Source organism: Octopus sinensis, linkage group LG3 (genome assembly GCF_006345805.1).
Source record: "Octopus sinensis linkage group LG3, ASM634580v1, whole genome shotgun sequence".
Taxonomy (NCBI): domain Eukaryota; kingdom Metazoa; phylum Mollusca; class Cephalopoda; order Octopoda; family Octopodidae; genus Octopus; species Octopus sinensis.
In genome coordinates, this window is record NC_042999.1 from 120,784,858 (window position 1) to 120,801,813 (window position 16,956).

Sequence of the window (16,956 nt, forward strand, 5' to 3'; positions counted from 1 at the left end):
AGTCATTGGGAGCAAGATCAGATGAGTATGGTGGATGATGATGAACTTCCAACTCCAACTCCTGTAGTTTCGCAAATGTCATTTTTGCGATATGTGTTCTGGCGTTGTCTTGCAATAAAATAGGAGTGGATCTGTTGACTAATCAAGTCTGCTTTTGTAAATTTCTACATTGTTTGGTCCAGTTGGCTCCAGTATACTGTGATTGATGAGGCGGGTCTAATGAAATTATAATGGATCACACCTGCGCCAGACGACCAAACACACACCATCAGCTTCCTTTGATGAATTTTGCCTTTTGGACTGTGTTTTGGTGGCTCGTCTTTGCCCAATCATTGGGCTGAACGTTTACGGTTGTTGTATTGAATCCATTTCACATCGCATGTTACAATTCCATTCAAAATGATTCATTTTTGTGACGAGAAAGTAGCATAATGCAGGCTTCCAAACCTTGCTGTTTCTGATTTTCATTGAGTTCATTTGGAACTCACTTATCCAAAATTTTCATTTCACCGATTTGAACTAGGTGAGTCAATATTGTTTGCTTGCTAACACCAAACATCAACGAAAATTCACGGGCACTTTGAGATGGATCTGACTCGACAGTGGCTTTCAGTTTGTCGTTATCCACCTTTGTTTCTGGTCGACTACGCTGCTCATTTCCACCATCAAAGTTCAAGTGTGGCACATATAATAGCTAGTTTCGAAAATACTTAAATGTACGTCTGACGCTATGCATGCATGATACCCTTAGGTCTAATCTATTATTGATCAGGTTGTTCTTGTCCCTATACTCAAAAATTTCATAAGTTTCCATACAACACAGTGCACACATGTATCGACTACCTCTATAAGGCTGCGCTTTCTTTATTATATCCCATTTAAGGCAAAATTTGATCCCGCATTCCTTCGGTTCCCAAATCTTGCTATATAAGGACGTACAATTGGCTTTATGTTTGAGTGTAAAAGATGAAAAATGGTTATAGATTCGCTTTTTCATGTTTATCGAACATTATATATATATATATATATATTATATATATATATATATATAGAGAGAGAGAGAGAGAGAGAGAGAGAGAGAGAGAGATGTTAAATTTCTAAATATCTCATAGAGATATGTACGGTGGTGGAGCGATAGAGTGGTTGTATACTGTCAACTTAACGTGACAGTCCTGTAAAGGAATTACATCACCGCTGTTTAGCCCTAGGAAGCATCGACGCTTCCTGTCGGCCTTGACACATTTCCTGTGTCCTTATATATTTACGAAGGGGAGACAAACACCCCCAACAGTTAGGCCTGCATCTAGAGACATGCATGTTTCTGGGTCTTGCCCATCATCAGTCTAGAGTAGCAGAGGCCTGCTAGCTGAAGATATTTGTCTAGACTTCGTAAATATATATATATATTTTCAGAAATTTAATATTTCTGATTTTGGTAATCAGTGAATAAACTTCACTGAAAATATATATATATATTTACGAAGTCTAGACAAATATCTTCAGCTAGCAGGCCTCTGCTACTCTAGACTGATGATAGGCAAGACCCAGAAACATGCATGTCTCTAGATGCATGCTTAGCTGTTGGGGGTGTTTGTCTCCCCTTCGTAAATATATAAGGACACAGGAAATGTGTCAAGGCCGACAGGAAGTGTCGATGCTTCCTAGGACTAAACAGCGGTGGTATAATTCCCTTACAGGACTGTTACGTTAAGTTGACAGTATACAACCACTCTCTCTCTATATATATATATAAAGTTACCAGCCTCAGTTATGATTGTAGATTTAGAAATTACGTTTTGGATTAGACATTCGCCTAATAACGGACAGTGGAATTTAACTCTAAAATTGCAACCAGGAGCATTACTACTATTAATATTATTGATATCCCTATTATTATTATTATTATTATTATTATTATTATTATTATTATTATTATTATTATTATTATTGTGCAATTAAATGGAGTCGCTTGAAACAATCGTACTGCATCACATCTTGATATCCTTTGCTTATTTTGATATATATATATATATATATATATATATATATATATGTGTGTGTATGTATGTATATGTATATCTATCTATCTATCTCTCTTTCTCTCTCTCTCCCCCTCTCTCTCTCTCTCTCTCTCTCTCCATATATATATATATATATTTAAATAGGACAAAATCTTCATAAGAAATTATCAAGTAGTTAGCGTGAAAAACCTCGTAAGAGAAACAATCTGTAAATTTTTTCAACTTGAAAATATTTATTTATATTATATAGAGGGCACTATTACACATAAATGCCACACGCTAGGAGGGACTTTAAAAGTCCCTCCTAGCGTGCGGCAAATATATATATATATATATTGATAGATTTCGGCTAGTAATGGCGCGGGCCATGTCTAAACTAATAGCACCACTTGGCAAAGTCATTCAAATCAGGAATCGGAAAACATGGCTCACTCATGTAGAGAGTTATTGATTACAGAGACATATCTGGGTGTATGTAGTTTATCCGGGATTTTTTTGAAGGAATTTGTTTAAAGACTTCTTGAACTTTATGGGCTCTGTCTCTGCTTTAATGTGTTCTAATGAAATGTTAAAGAGAGTGGGACGAGTTGATGTGAAATAATTGTGCCGTATTGTTACGTGATGCAAGTATGATTTTGGTTGTGGGCGGAGAGCACGGGGCCCAAGTGTTGGGTGTATCTTAAAGGCAATGCCAATATCATTTCGGCCATGCTGATGGAATATTTTCCACGTCATGCAGATGATGTATCGCTAACGGTGGTGTTGCAGAGAATAAAGCTTGAGCTTTTCTAGTCGATCCCAATAGTCAAAGCCTCTCGTGCCATCTATCTTTTTTATAATTGACCTTTGGGGTGCTTCAGTTTTTATGATACTTTGTTTCGTGTGGGGAGACCATAGTGGACAACAGTATTCAAGGTGGGGTCGGGCAAAAGTGGAGAAGAGAGAAATGGTGTGGGTATATCACGACTGAAACTTTCTGAGAATCTAGGCGCACATTCTGCTGGCCATGTCAACTTTACTGTTTATATGAGCGGCCCAGGTTATGTTGTTGTCCACAATTACTCCCAAGTCTCTGATGTTGTTGGATGCCATGAGAGTATCACCTGAAGGAAGGGAGTATTGGAGTGTCAGGGTATCCATTTTCCGAAGTGGATTAATTCAAATTTGTCCCTCGTTCAGCAGCATATTATTCTTTCCTGCCCATTCGTTTGATGATAGCCAGTAGATCTGACTGAAGGCATGCCTGGTCACCCTCTTCATTGATGACCTTCTGGATCTAGGAATCATCTGCAAAGATTCGTATGTTACTGGGCTTGATGATGCCAGTAATGTCATTGATGTAGATCATAGAAAGAAGCCCGCTTCTTTCCACAGTGCCTTGTGGAACACCACTACTGACTTTGGCTGGGCTTGATTTTACTACTTCGACTGCTAGGTATTGGGTTCTGCCTGTCAGGAAACACTTGATCCATTGTAGTAACTTTCCAGTGACACCAAAGTTGGATAGTTATTTCAAGAGGCCTTGCTGAAATCAAGGTCGATGACATCAGTATACGATCCGTCTCCCAAAGCTCTCAAAATGTCATGAAACTGATGCAAGAGCTGCGTTAGGCATTTCCTTCCATTACGGAATACATGTTGGTTGGAGTCTGTTGACCTTTGGGGTGCTTCAGTTTTTATGATACTTTGTTTCGTGTGGGGAGACCATAGTGGACAACAGTATTCAAGGTGGGGTCGGGCAAAAGTGGAGAAGAGAGAAATGGTGTGGGTATACCACGACTGAAAATTTCTGAGAATCTAGGCGCACATTCTGCAGTCTGCTGCTTTCAAGGAAGTGGGCTGTCTATGATCTCACCACCCTCTCAAACACTTTGATAATACGAGAGATGAGCGAGATCGGTGGGTAGTTCACTGTAAGGGACTTGTTTCCCTTTTTTGAAAACTAGAAACAGACAGTTTTCAGGAATACAACCAGCATTCAGTGAGTTCCTCCACAGATTAGCAAGAGGAAATGCAAGTTGATGTTGAGACACCTTCAGGACACAAGCAGGGAATCTATCAGCTCTACTGCTGAATTGTGTTTAATTTCGTTTTTTGCCGCTTAGACATCAGGGGCGTTAAACGTTATATCCGATAAAGTGCGTTGAGCGTTAACATTACTGATACAGTCCAGATTGACCATATCAGGATTGCTAAAAACAGAGCAGTACTCTTTCTGCAGTATCTCACTCATGGTTTTAGCATTGTCATGGAGAGTGCTAGTTTCATCAATTAGAGGCCCAACAGTGGAGAAAGTGGCCGGGCTTTTTTTTGCTTCTGTTTGTTTTTTCTTTTTTTTGCTAAAGTGAAGAACACTTTAGGGTTGAGTTTAATTTTCTCAATGGTCCATTTCTTCTCAGATGTTCTTTGGTTATTGATGATTGTCTTCATGTATTTTTGGAGGTTATAATTTTTTGATTCGAGCAGGGTGAAAGCCGTCGAATTTACGTGTGGCTGCTGGCAGTGTTTTAGTTTAAAATCTTTGTTCTTTTTATTTTTCTAATAATCGTTTTCTGTTTTGGGGAATTCTGCGCATAGTTTCAGTTTCCTTCAAATGTTAAGTGCCAACACGTACGAAATTAATGGTTTTGAGTTTCTCTGTTGCTTCTACTAAATATTAATGAATATATATATGTATATATATATATATATATAATATATATATATATATATATATATATATATATATATTTGTATGTATATAGATAGATGGATAGATAGATAGATAGATAGATAGATAGATAGATAGATAGATAGATAGATAGATAGATAGAAGTATACATATACCGCTATATTTAGTTCAAATGTTCCTCCTTGCATTACTATATTTGCATAGATAATATGTATATATATATATATATATATATATATTATATATATATATATATATATAATATATATATATATATATAATATCTATCTATTTATCTATCTATCTAAATATATTGGGTTGGCAACGAAGTAATTTCGTTTTTCGCAAATAAAATTACGATTTTTTAAATGACTTTTGTCAATTTCCTATTTTTTTCCTTTTGATATTTGACAGCAGTTGCTTTTAGTTTATTTCAGATTCAAGCTGCGCGTAATTTTATTTACAGCTGTTAGTTCAGTGTCATTTTTAACATGAAGTGCAACAACGAACATTTTCGCTATATTTTGCTTTTTTTATTTCCGAAAGGCAAGAAAGCTTAACAGAACGCACATGTAGGAAATGGTTTTTAAAATTATAGATGTACACACACACACACACACACACACACACACACACATATATGTATATATATATATACACACACACATGCATACATACATACATACATACATACATACATACATACATACATACATACATACATACATACATACATACATACATACATACATATATGCATACATACATATATGCATGTAACAACTCTTTAGATATTGTTCTGTTGCTACAATTCATATGTAGGTTTAACACTTACATGCAAGAAATTCCATTACACTTCATAGAACTGATGCTTCCAATAAAATATATAGTGTCAATCTTTATCGTTCTTTCTAAAAGTATTTACCGATCTCTCTTTCTCTCTCTCTCTCTCTCTCTCTCTTTCTTTCTTTCTTTCTTACTTTCACTTGTATATATATGCATACATATACACACACTTATATACATCTATGTCATTTGCACATAAATATATATATATATATATACAACATTTGTTCCAAATCGCATAGGCGGGAGAGTAGAGTGAGACATATTCTAAACTAATGCAGGCGATCTTATTAATTGTAACATCACCCGGTCGCCTCTAAAGCCTTTGTATAGTTAGATACCGGGACGTCTTTCATCAGTCTACAACTATATGTCTGATTGGTTCTTTATAGAACATGTGTCTCCTTACATCAATAATTCCAGATGTTGCGTGAGATAAGTCTCGAGAACTTATGATATTCTATTGCTGTTAGTTGCAATTTATACAATATATATGTATTAGTGAATTCTTGCAGACACTTTCATCTGAATTTGGTGAGGAATATCCAACTACAACGAACATTGGAAATTTATTTCCGAGACAAACAATAAATTTGGAATATCCTGAAATAAGTTCCCATATTTCAAAAAGTATTCTTCATTCATCGGTTTGACGTCTCATCGCAATAAGTTACGTTCTCAGCTTTCTTGTAGTATTATACAAGATAGTGAAGAATAAAAATACCAGGTGTTTTCAAATAGAAACATCGTAGGCTTCTTCACATGATAAACAATCGAAAAACTCTCTCGTTTACCAGAGGAGTTTCAGTGATATACTCATCTGTAAAAGCCTCTGCAGTGCTATACTAATTCATCTGTGAGAACCTCTACACCAAGGATCGAGACAGTTTCCTGCATACCTTAGTGCAAATATCTAGCACTGAAAAAATTTTTTAAATGATCCAATTCTTCTTTGAGGATTAAAGCTCTGATACCACTTATTCCCATAGTTGTTTCATATTTACGACTGATGATTGTTTTCTGGTCTGCTGCAATATTTTGGAACCTGATTCGTTTGTTTGATATCAGATGGGTTCGATGTAATCGACTGTGGCCTAGTGGTTAGAGCAGCGGACTCGCGGTCGAGCGATCGCGGGTTCGAATCTCAGACCGGGCGATTTGTGTGTTTATGAGCGAAACACCTAAGCTCCACGCGGCTCCGCCAGAAGGTAATGGCGAACTTCTGCTGACTCTTTCGCCACAACTTTCTCTCACTCATTCCTCCTGAATCTTGCAGCTCACCTGCGACAGACTGGCGTCCCGTCCAGGTGGGGAACCTATACGCCAGGGAAACCGGGAAACCGGCCCTTATGAGCCAGAGATGGCTCGAGAAGGAACAAACAAGCAACAGGATGTAATCGACTAGCCTCTTCCCCTGAATTTGCTGACCTTGTGTCAAAGTTTGAAATCAATATAACGGAAGGTAGTACGTCGGACAAGATTCATAACAGTATTTTGTCAGTGTTTACCTTCTGAGTTCGAAATCCGCTGACGTTGACTTTGACGTTCATCCTTTCAGGGTCGATGAAATATGTGCTAGTTGAACATTGGGGTCGATTCAATAAACTTACCCTCCCTCGAAATGCTGGTATTGTGCTAAAATTGGAAGCCACCTTCAGGATTACTCTCATTAACTTACTAACATAACTAACTGTTTCATAGTTTTATACGCGGCAATTCCTAACAAACACTTCCCATATTACATTGACTTTGCACTTTTTTCAATATGTGAAACGTTTTGCTATCTTGTTATGGCAGAAAAATAATAAGTAGGTTCATCAACTTTACAGAGATATCACTACTTTGCCGATAAAATTGTTACAGGTAAGTATTTTTTATTAGTTTCGTATTTTGATAAGCATATCCTGATTTTACTTCTTATTTAAATGACTGTTTACTACATGGACACTCCATCTTCTTAATGAGAAAATTAAACGGTATATTTAGTCGAATGATTGTTTTGAATTTATCGTCTGTTGGCGTTTTATGGCGGCTCTATATGCGTGCACTTGACTTTAGTCTACGTAAATTTAAATCGTATTGTTTCGAAATCCCTTTTTTAAGTGTTACATAACAGTCAATATATTAAAAGTACCAGTGTAAGTCTTAAACATTTCCATTAAATAATATGAAACTGTTGCTCTTTTTTCGGATGATACATAGGTTGCCTTTAGAGGACATTCTGGTAATAGGTCCGCAAGTGACGTCATATTCGACCTACACATGGGGGTGCATAATCTGTTTAAGTCGGTTTTAATTGAGGTATTAAGGACAACTCGAGTTTAACGCTCAAGAATACACATCGTATTTGTTAGTCCGCTTTTTTTAATGAATCTTTAATGTGAAGATTTTGAATATTACTATCATGATGTGTTCATATTGAAATCCTACTGCATTATAACTACTTTTCGCCATGAAAGAATACCACTCAGGGTTTCTTCAGCAAAGTTGCTGGTAACTTACAGCTGAAAGTAAATCTAACTCTATGGAGTTCAGTATAATGAACATTAAGCAGAAACTGTTTTAGTAAAAAGAGGAAATATTAAGGCGGCGGTATTGTACTAGAAGCTCGTTTCCATGCTTATACAGTTTGACTGTTTTAGAGATAAAACACTTTCTGCCCGCACTTTCAACCGCATGCGCATATTTGAACATACACCCTTCCAGGAAATGAGCTGTGCCTTGAAATCTGTATAATCTGATGGAGCAACGGGTAGCGGGCATTCAAAGCATCATATAATCATTAGAGTTGCTGGGCATGACCGACTGGAACAAGCTGAAAGTGTATTCTGGCCAGTAGAATAATATTTGTTCCTCCTGTACCCCCATGAGGTTATACTCTTTAGGATATTCAACTATTGAAATTTCTTTCCCAACCATGTGGATTATTTTAGCTCAAGTTTAGCTCCGATTCATCTGACATATGATCAGATACATTCTGGCCAGGGTTGCTCCAATTTTACTCATGTTTCTTTCTGGGTTTACATTAAGTAGTGTGTCCTTTCTACTTTTAAACCAGCCACACGAAATGAGATAACAATGGCCTGTACTTGGAACTACCTAATCTAAACATATAATATATAATTTTAACTAATTTCGGAGAGGTTACAAGTTCATGGCCACAGCCCTTCTTGCAGGGGGTAATATAAAGAGTTAAGAATGATACCAAGAGAAAATTTATATACCATGAGAAAAAAAAAAGAATAAGTTACACAAAGTTACAGAAGAGGAGTTGAAATATTGATCAGGTAATTGTAATTTGCGAAGCTTGTGTTCTTGCACATTCTCCATTGGGCAATTTTACGCTATCTACTTTCTAAGCAATATAAAGGATTGATCAATACATTGTGTTACAAAATGCTCTTCATTACCAAGAATGATATCTTCGAAAGAAAAAATAATTAAATGATCTAATGTTATTGGTATTAAATGGAAAATGTTTAAACCAAAGAGTTCTGCATACTATATTTCATACCGATAGATTGTTTCATAAAACGAAGAAATAGAAACGAAAGAGAAATATCAAGCAAATAACTTTAGTCGAATATTTCCTTAAGTGGATGCAATATAGAAAAACAAGAAAAAACAATGATTACACAAGGGAACTATAAAATATGTTTAATAAAGCATTGCAGACGCTTTTTTGCCATTTGGAGAAAATAGCACGACAGGGAATTAAATCAAAAGAGGTTTTGTATTTAGTGATATTCAGGTATTGCAGTGAAGTATAAATATAAAACTAAAAAAATATGACACAGATTGCGAGATACAGTCACACACACTCATAAACCCAACGAGAGAAAGATGATAGAAACAACAAAGAAATAAAACAATTCATATCCATCTCTTAAATGAGAGAGCTAGCAATCTAACGACTTGAATCATTATTTTAGTTTGTAAAAGTGAAACGTCCAGAGCTGATATTTAGACTTATTACATGTTGAGTAATTATCTAAAATTAGACACTAATTCAAACATGATATAGTAACTGGGAAGTTGTGACATTCATACATTACTTATTGACATTAATGAAGCGAAGTAGCTATTGAAATAGCGAATGGAAATTCGATTTCGGAGATCAATTGAAAATAAAATCAAATTTCACGATATTATGCGGAAATATTGATTTATTGACCCTGATTCAGATTAGTTGATTGTATCAACCCTCGTGTATGACTGACATTTATTTTATCGATTGAATAGTCGTCTGCCAAGAAATTATAAAACATTTTATGCTACTAACAGCGGTACAAATAAATCACAGGAGGTTAAAATCATACTCCGTACAGGCAGAAATTTACAAAATTCGGTTTCAACCGTTTCCACCAAAGCTTACATTAAAGCGTAACCTGTAATTCATTTGTCATTTCGAAATACTTTTTTGATTTTGATATACTTTTTTTTTACAATTTGTGTTCAGATATCGAAACTTAGATTTATTCTATATTTATATATCTCTACAATATTTTCTTATTCTGAATTTGATTTAAGTTTGCTGGAATTTACACAAAATTTGCTTATATATTACATATAATTTTAAAAGTTTTTCCTCTTCTAATAACATTCGCAGTAAACTAAAATATTTTTCGACAAATTAAAAAAAAAACATTAATTCCGTTTTGATAGATGCATTTAATTATTCAGCATCTATGGAAGTTGTTTCATTATTGAAACTTTTATTGGATTAAAGCCATCGGCGTTTTATTAGTTTAAAGTAGCGCATTTTATATAATAAAAATTCCTTCAACATTGTTCCAATACATGTAAATACATAAAAAATTAACTTCGAGGTTTTACTCTGTTTCTGTATCAATAATGAGTTTGCATTTGACATATTTAACAATATAAAAATATTTATTATGTTGTCGATTTCTTTTACTATTTTAGTCGTAAGCCATCAAAATATGCTGCTTTGTTGAAATATCTTCTGTGAAGAAGTAATATTTTTATGATGGATAGTAGCGCATATTTTAAGTAACTTCACTCTTTTCTTTATGATTAAAACTGTAAAAAAAAATGCGTTCTTCCATAGAATCTATAAGTCGAGAAATCTTCATTCCATGCTAGTGTATTTCAGGAAGTTGATTTGTATGCTCACTTACAAGTGTTCATTTCTTAGTTGGATGTTGAAAAGTTAAGGTTTAATAGTTCATCTTGAGATATTCTATAACAATGCACAAGCTGTGTGCATAACTACTTGTGCATACATTTAATACATAACGTTCCAGTTTTAATATCTAATATAACAAAATAAAACTTACCGTCAACGTTGAAGAAATGTATGCCAGTTATTTTTAATTTACATTAGCATTAAACCACCTTACAATTGGTGAATATAAAAACAAATAATCATAATAGATTTTGAAAATTTTTTGTCAATCAGGAACATTTCACTCTAATTAAATCTAAAGTATTGATTCTAAAATTATATATTTTCTCTCCATCATCATCTTTCAAATTGCTTCTTTCTTGTGATTTGCTTGCAGTATATTAGATAATAATTCCCTCGCCTATGTATCTAAAACCTATTTGTTTCAAATTCTCTTTGAGACTTATGAATTTTCACAGATGCATTCTGTTATGTTTCCAAATATCATGTGTGAAACAAGAGGACATCGTATAAAATTGTAAAAAGGAAGAAAATTCTGGATAGCATAGCTTCTTTTTAGGTAAGATGGGCCTTGGGTTCCAAAGGTAATATGTGGAATTTATCGATCTTCTCTGAAAAGATTGTTATTGTGTGCGTGAAAATTTATGCTCATAAATATTCCTACTGTATCGAGAGTGCAAAGGAATCATCTTAGTGACTGTTGCTATACTATTTTTAATGCTTCAAATTATAGGAAGGAGAAAAAACCAAGTTCTTCTGTATCCAAGATAAAAGTGTGTAATTTGACATGAAACTTTTACAAGACTACTATTTACAGAAAAGTATGCGCAATTTGCATTATACGTTGGTACTAGTAGAGATCTGATTTCTATGAAATATGTAAATGACTTGATTATTGCTGTAGGATCGAAGAATGACCTAGGGAATGGCGATTGGCCACACTTCATTTAAAATCTTAAAGAAGCAATTTTAATATACGGTGTTATCTAGTATCCACATCTACCCCATACGCATCGGATGGAAGTGAAGGATGACTACCAAACAGCTATTTACAAAATTCAACAATACGGGATACTTCTGAGATGCTTACTTAAAGATTTCAAGATGATTGCATGTACGCGTCGCTTGCAACATGAACCTATTATGTATTGATATTTGTTTTGTTTTAAAGAGAAGATATGTTTACGCTCTTTACGCTTAGCGGCACCCTGCAGCAGAAATTATGTCAGGAACGTTAAATACTGCATTGCGTGGATGCAAGGAAAATGTGTTTACTCCTACTTCACAGAAAAATCAATTTGTAAAAGTTTTAGGCTTTAGAAGAAAAGCCTTTCAAGAAATTCCTTATCTTGCCAAAAAAGCTCTAATAACAAAATCAGGGATAATATATTTACAGGAATTCAAAGCGTAAATCATTATTACAGATATATTGTTCAATCAAGCATTCAAGTACTTGAATGGATAAGGAGAAAATGAAAAGAATTGATGTATATTTTCAGATGTGCCTCATGGATATCTAAGGATATCTAAGACCCTAACTACTGGAAGCTAGTAGCAAGGCTTACTGAATGTTAAAAACATGTAACAACATAAGCTGCTGCATGCTTTTAACATCTGTTTCTAGCATTCGTATCTCGATTTATTCCTTAAAGTTTTTCACACATCATTGATGTGTGAAATACTGTACTGTAAATAAAAGATTGTATAAATAACGTACGGAATTTTACATTAAAGTTTACAGAAAGAATAAAACATACGCAGACCACACATCTTTATGTATAAACATCATATAAAGCATAAGCTTTGTGTGATTAAAATCATTTCAGCTTTCTCATTTTCAACACCTAACTCTGTGTCTGTGAAAGCTCAAAAGTAACATTACAGTTTTTACAAATAGGTCACTTTACTTATTCGATCGATATTTATTGCCTAAAAGTGACACGAACTCCTATACGTATCACAAATTCTACATATCCTGGTCGCATCTATGAAACTATCTAAATTTAATGTTCCTTTACTCTGACCTACATTTAAACTTTTTTGTTCCATTTTTATCTACATTATAGCTTGTTTCTTGTCCTATAAATATACTACTAGTCAACGCCACAACTCCCTATCATTTAGCACGTCCCACCACAAATAATCTTTATGGATGGATATTTTATTATCTTCTCAGATCGTGTTAACGTTAAAACTAATAATGCAATCAAATATACATTTAAGGATATACAAACAAAATCACTTTCTAATAAAACTTATCAATAATAGAATACACATCAATTTCATTCCCGAGTCACTATTTTGGTTCTAACTTTGAAGTAACAGTGAGGAATATAGATTCGGATTGTAAACAACTCTTATTTATATTACATTTAGTTTGTTCCGTGCTGTTGAGATCATCAATGGCTCTAAGGGAAAAACATTTTCCGCTTTTATTTTTAAGAGAACATATCATTATTTTCGTCTCCGAAGGAGTAAACTTCAGCGACGAAATATTTTAAGGCAATTGCATTAAAAATAAACACGAAATTTGTTGTTTAGACCCAAACCTATATAAGTATCTATTATTCTGTACATAAAAGAAGGTTTGAGCGGAGAAAACGGAGATACTAAAAACGCTTAACGTATAATTTTCAAAAAATATTTCTCAATGTATAATTATATTATAGGAACAGAGTGTTTTCTGCAAGTGGCAACGATAATAGTAATTTAAGCAAATATACCTTGAAATATGTATATGTTTAGAATTGCAATGCAACAGAAATAATCTTTCACTTGTTTTGAAATTTTGCATGTTTCATAAAACTCCAACATATACATAGACGCCAACATGCATACATACATACTACATACATACATACATACATACATACATACATACATACATGCATGCATACATAATACATATATACACACATACGATGCAAACACACATCTCCGTAGTAGATGTAATTTCTTCTAAAATTTCCTATTAAGAAGATTGTAGAAACACCAATCGTTGATATGTACACTGGATGGAATTACTGATAAGAAACACAATTTATTTAGAGTAATTATGCAAATCAAATTAGTAGCGAATTTTCATGAGAAAATATTTTCTATGAGAAATTTAGAAAATGCATAAGAAGAATTTTTTGGTATGTCATTAATTTTTTCAGTCTGTACAATGAATTTGTATGCAACAGTTCTGAAAAATCAAAATGGCTCTCACTTACAGAAACATATCTGCATAATTTTAAAGCGATTTGTGACGAAATATATTTATTTTTAATACATATGTACAGGCATATACATACATATACACACACACACACACACACACCACACACACACACATATATATATATGTATATATATATTATATATATATATATATATATATATATATATATATATAGCTCAAATGTATAGAAAACAAAAGACGAAGACAGGTGTAGGAACAACAAGCAAGCACGTGTATTAGTTTAACGCTCGGGAAGAATGAAAAGTCTTTGACAGAAATGATTAAGAGGGGACAAAACGAAGAGAGAAAAACGGCCCAGCATGATGAGATGATCGGGAAAAAAAAGGGCTGAATGAAAGGTAGATAATTATAATAATAATAACGGTGACCACATCGAACAAAAGTGAACAAGGGCATGTTCATGAGAATGGTATATATATATATATATATATATATATATATACACATACATGTGTTTGTGAGGTACTTTCCGATTGTCCTGCCGAAATAAATGCAAAATTGGGAGTAACTCCTTCCCTGTACAAAGGGACTACTCATCATGGTTTCCATCAGAAATTATGCGTTGGCCTCATTTTATTTAAACATAACTCTATCTATTGTTTATATCCAGGTTATTTTTCACAACCACTTCTACATTAAATTTGTTATCCAATTGTATTATACGAAAACTGATTTTCATTGAGCCGAACAGGTAGAAATCGTGAATCGCAGGGGTCCGCTTGTTTTTACAGTGAATGGAGAACAGCTTGCTAACTAAACTACTGATTGCTTGATGTGGCTCTTGAACTTCTTAGAACCTGGAGAATGATTTACTTTATCAATAATTTAGTTATTCTTATGAGGCTTATAGTTATATATGCTAGGTACATTACTCATTCCATTGGATTTGGTTTTAATAAGATTAAATATCTTAAGGGTTGTGTAGAAAATATTTTATTGGTGGTCTTTAAAAGTTATATGTGGTCTATTACATAGTGGCTGTTCAACTCTGTCATATGACTAATTCGGTTGTTAGTTTTTAGACTTTTAGTTTTATTATGTGCTGATTATGTTGTTTCAAATTCTCCTATTGTTTGGATAATAATCAAATGTATATGTCTCGATATTCGACAATTTAGTGTCTCATGTAACAGCATAAGACTATTTCTGGTACCTTCAAATCGCTTATATTCCTAGAAGTCTGCAAAAGGTATTTCTAACAAGATTGAAACTGGTCCTCCTAAAACAAGGTTGACTACTCGAATTCAATTCAAACTATACTAAAAGCTTGATACAAAGGGATAATGTCCGATTTTCCATGTCTTATCGCCTTTTTACTGTGTCTGATATTTTATCTTCAAAGAACAGTACATACACGTGTGTGTGTGAGGGTGTGTATAATTATGTATATATATATACGTATATATGTATATGTATATAAAAGTGTGTATGTATTATGTATGTCTGTATATATATATTCATATATATATATATATATATATTCATATATATATATATATATATATATATGTGAAGGCGCATGGCTCAGTGGTTAGAGCGTCGAGCTTACGATCGTGAGGTCGTGAGCTCGAATCCCGGACCGGGCTGCGTGTTGTGTTCTTGAGCAAAACACTTTATTTCACGTTGCTTCAGTTCACTCAGCTGTAGAAATGAGTTGCGACATCACTGGTTCCAAGCTGTATCGACCTTTGTCTTTCCCTTGGATAACACTGGTGGTGTGGAGAGGGGAGGCTGGTATGCATGGGCGACTGCTGGTCTTCCATAAACAACCTTGCCCGGACTTGTGTCTAGGAGGGTAACTTTCTAGGTGCAATCCCATGGTCATTCATGACCGAAGGGGGTCTTTACCCTTTTATATATATATATATATATATATATATATATATATACTAGCAGCTAAGCCCGGTTTCACCCGGTCGGTTTGGATGATGTAGCTGTAAAATCTGCTCTGTGTAAGCTTTTGACTTGTTTGAGCACGCTTACGTTAAAAAACAATTTTAGAATGAATTTTTTAAGTCAAAACGCTAAAAATAACTGACTAACAGAAAAAAAACCAAGATTCAACCAAATCAAAAAACAAACCCAAATAGTAAGCGAACAAAGATGCCAAACATGAAGATGCAAAACAGCAGAAACATAAAAAATAAAACAAAAATTGAAAGAAATAAAAAATAGGTCAAAAATCCTAATTCAAAATTTTTAAAGGTAAAAAAAAACAACAGAAATTATAACTGAAAAGCATTAAACACCTCAACCTCAATGCGAAATACTACAAAAAATTTAAAAACCAAAAGGAAAAAAAACACCCATCTGAAACTGAAAAGCAAATAACTGAAACACTACAAAGAAAGACTTTTCAAAAGGTCCCACTTCTATTGCACGCGCACACGCACACACGCGCGCGCGCACACACGCACATTCACATACCCCTCTTTTACATACACACACATATATTGACACAGTTGAAACGCTGTTTCATATATTTTTCAACGTACTATTTTCATCATTCCACTACCAAGTATGATATTATCCCTTCCTACCTTATTCATCTATCACCCCTTCCTTTCTCATTCACAAACACAAGAGTATTATTATAGTAGATCATCTCGGTAACCATAGGTGCTATGAAAAACTACAAAGCCCAGCAACACCACCGGATCATTCTGCACGTCTGTGTAATTTTTTACGCAATCCCAACCATATTAAAAAAGTTTGTGTATATTTACCTACAGTGTTTTGTAATACAATCTGCTCTAATTCTCAAAATACTTGTAAGTTTTAGTTGTTTATGAGTGAAACTCTTTATGAGATATAGAGTTGTACAATGTTAAAAATATCACCAGATTCCTCCAGGGTTCCAACTATATTTTCCGTTAAAACTGCTGCTCGTTAATGCATTGTTACATTGACGTGGTAAAAAATATATTGAAAACCCACGTAGGATATAACGAGGAAATTGCATGGTTTAATCCACGTCATTATTGTTAACACTACTATTGAGAAAATACTTCTAAAACTTGTACAT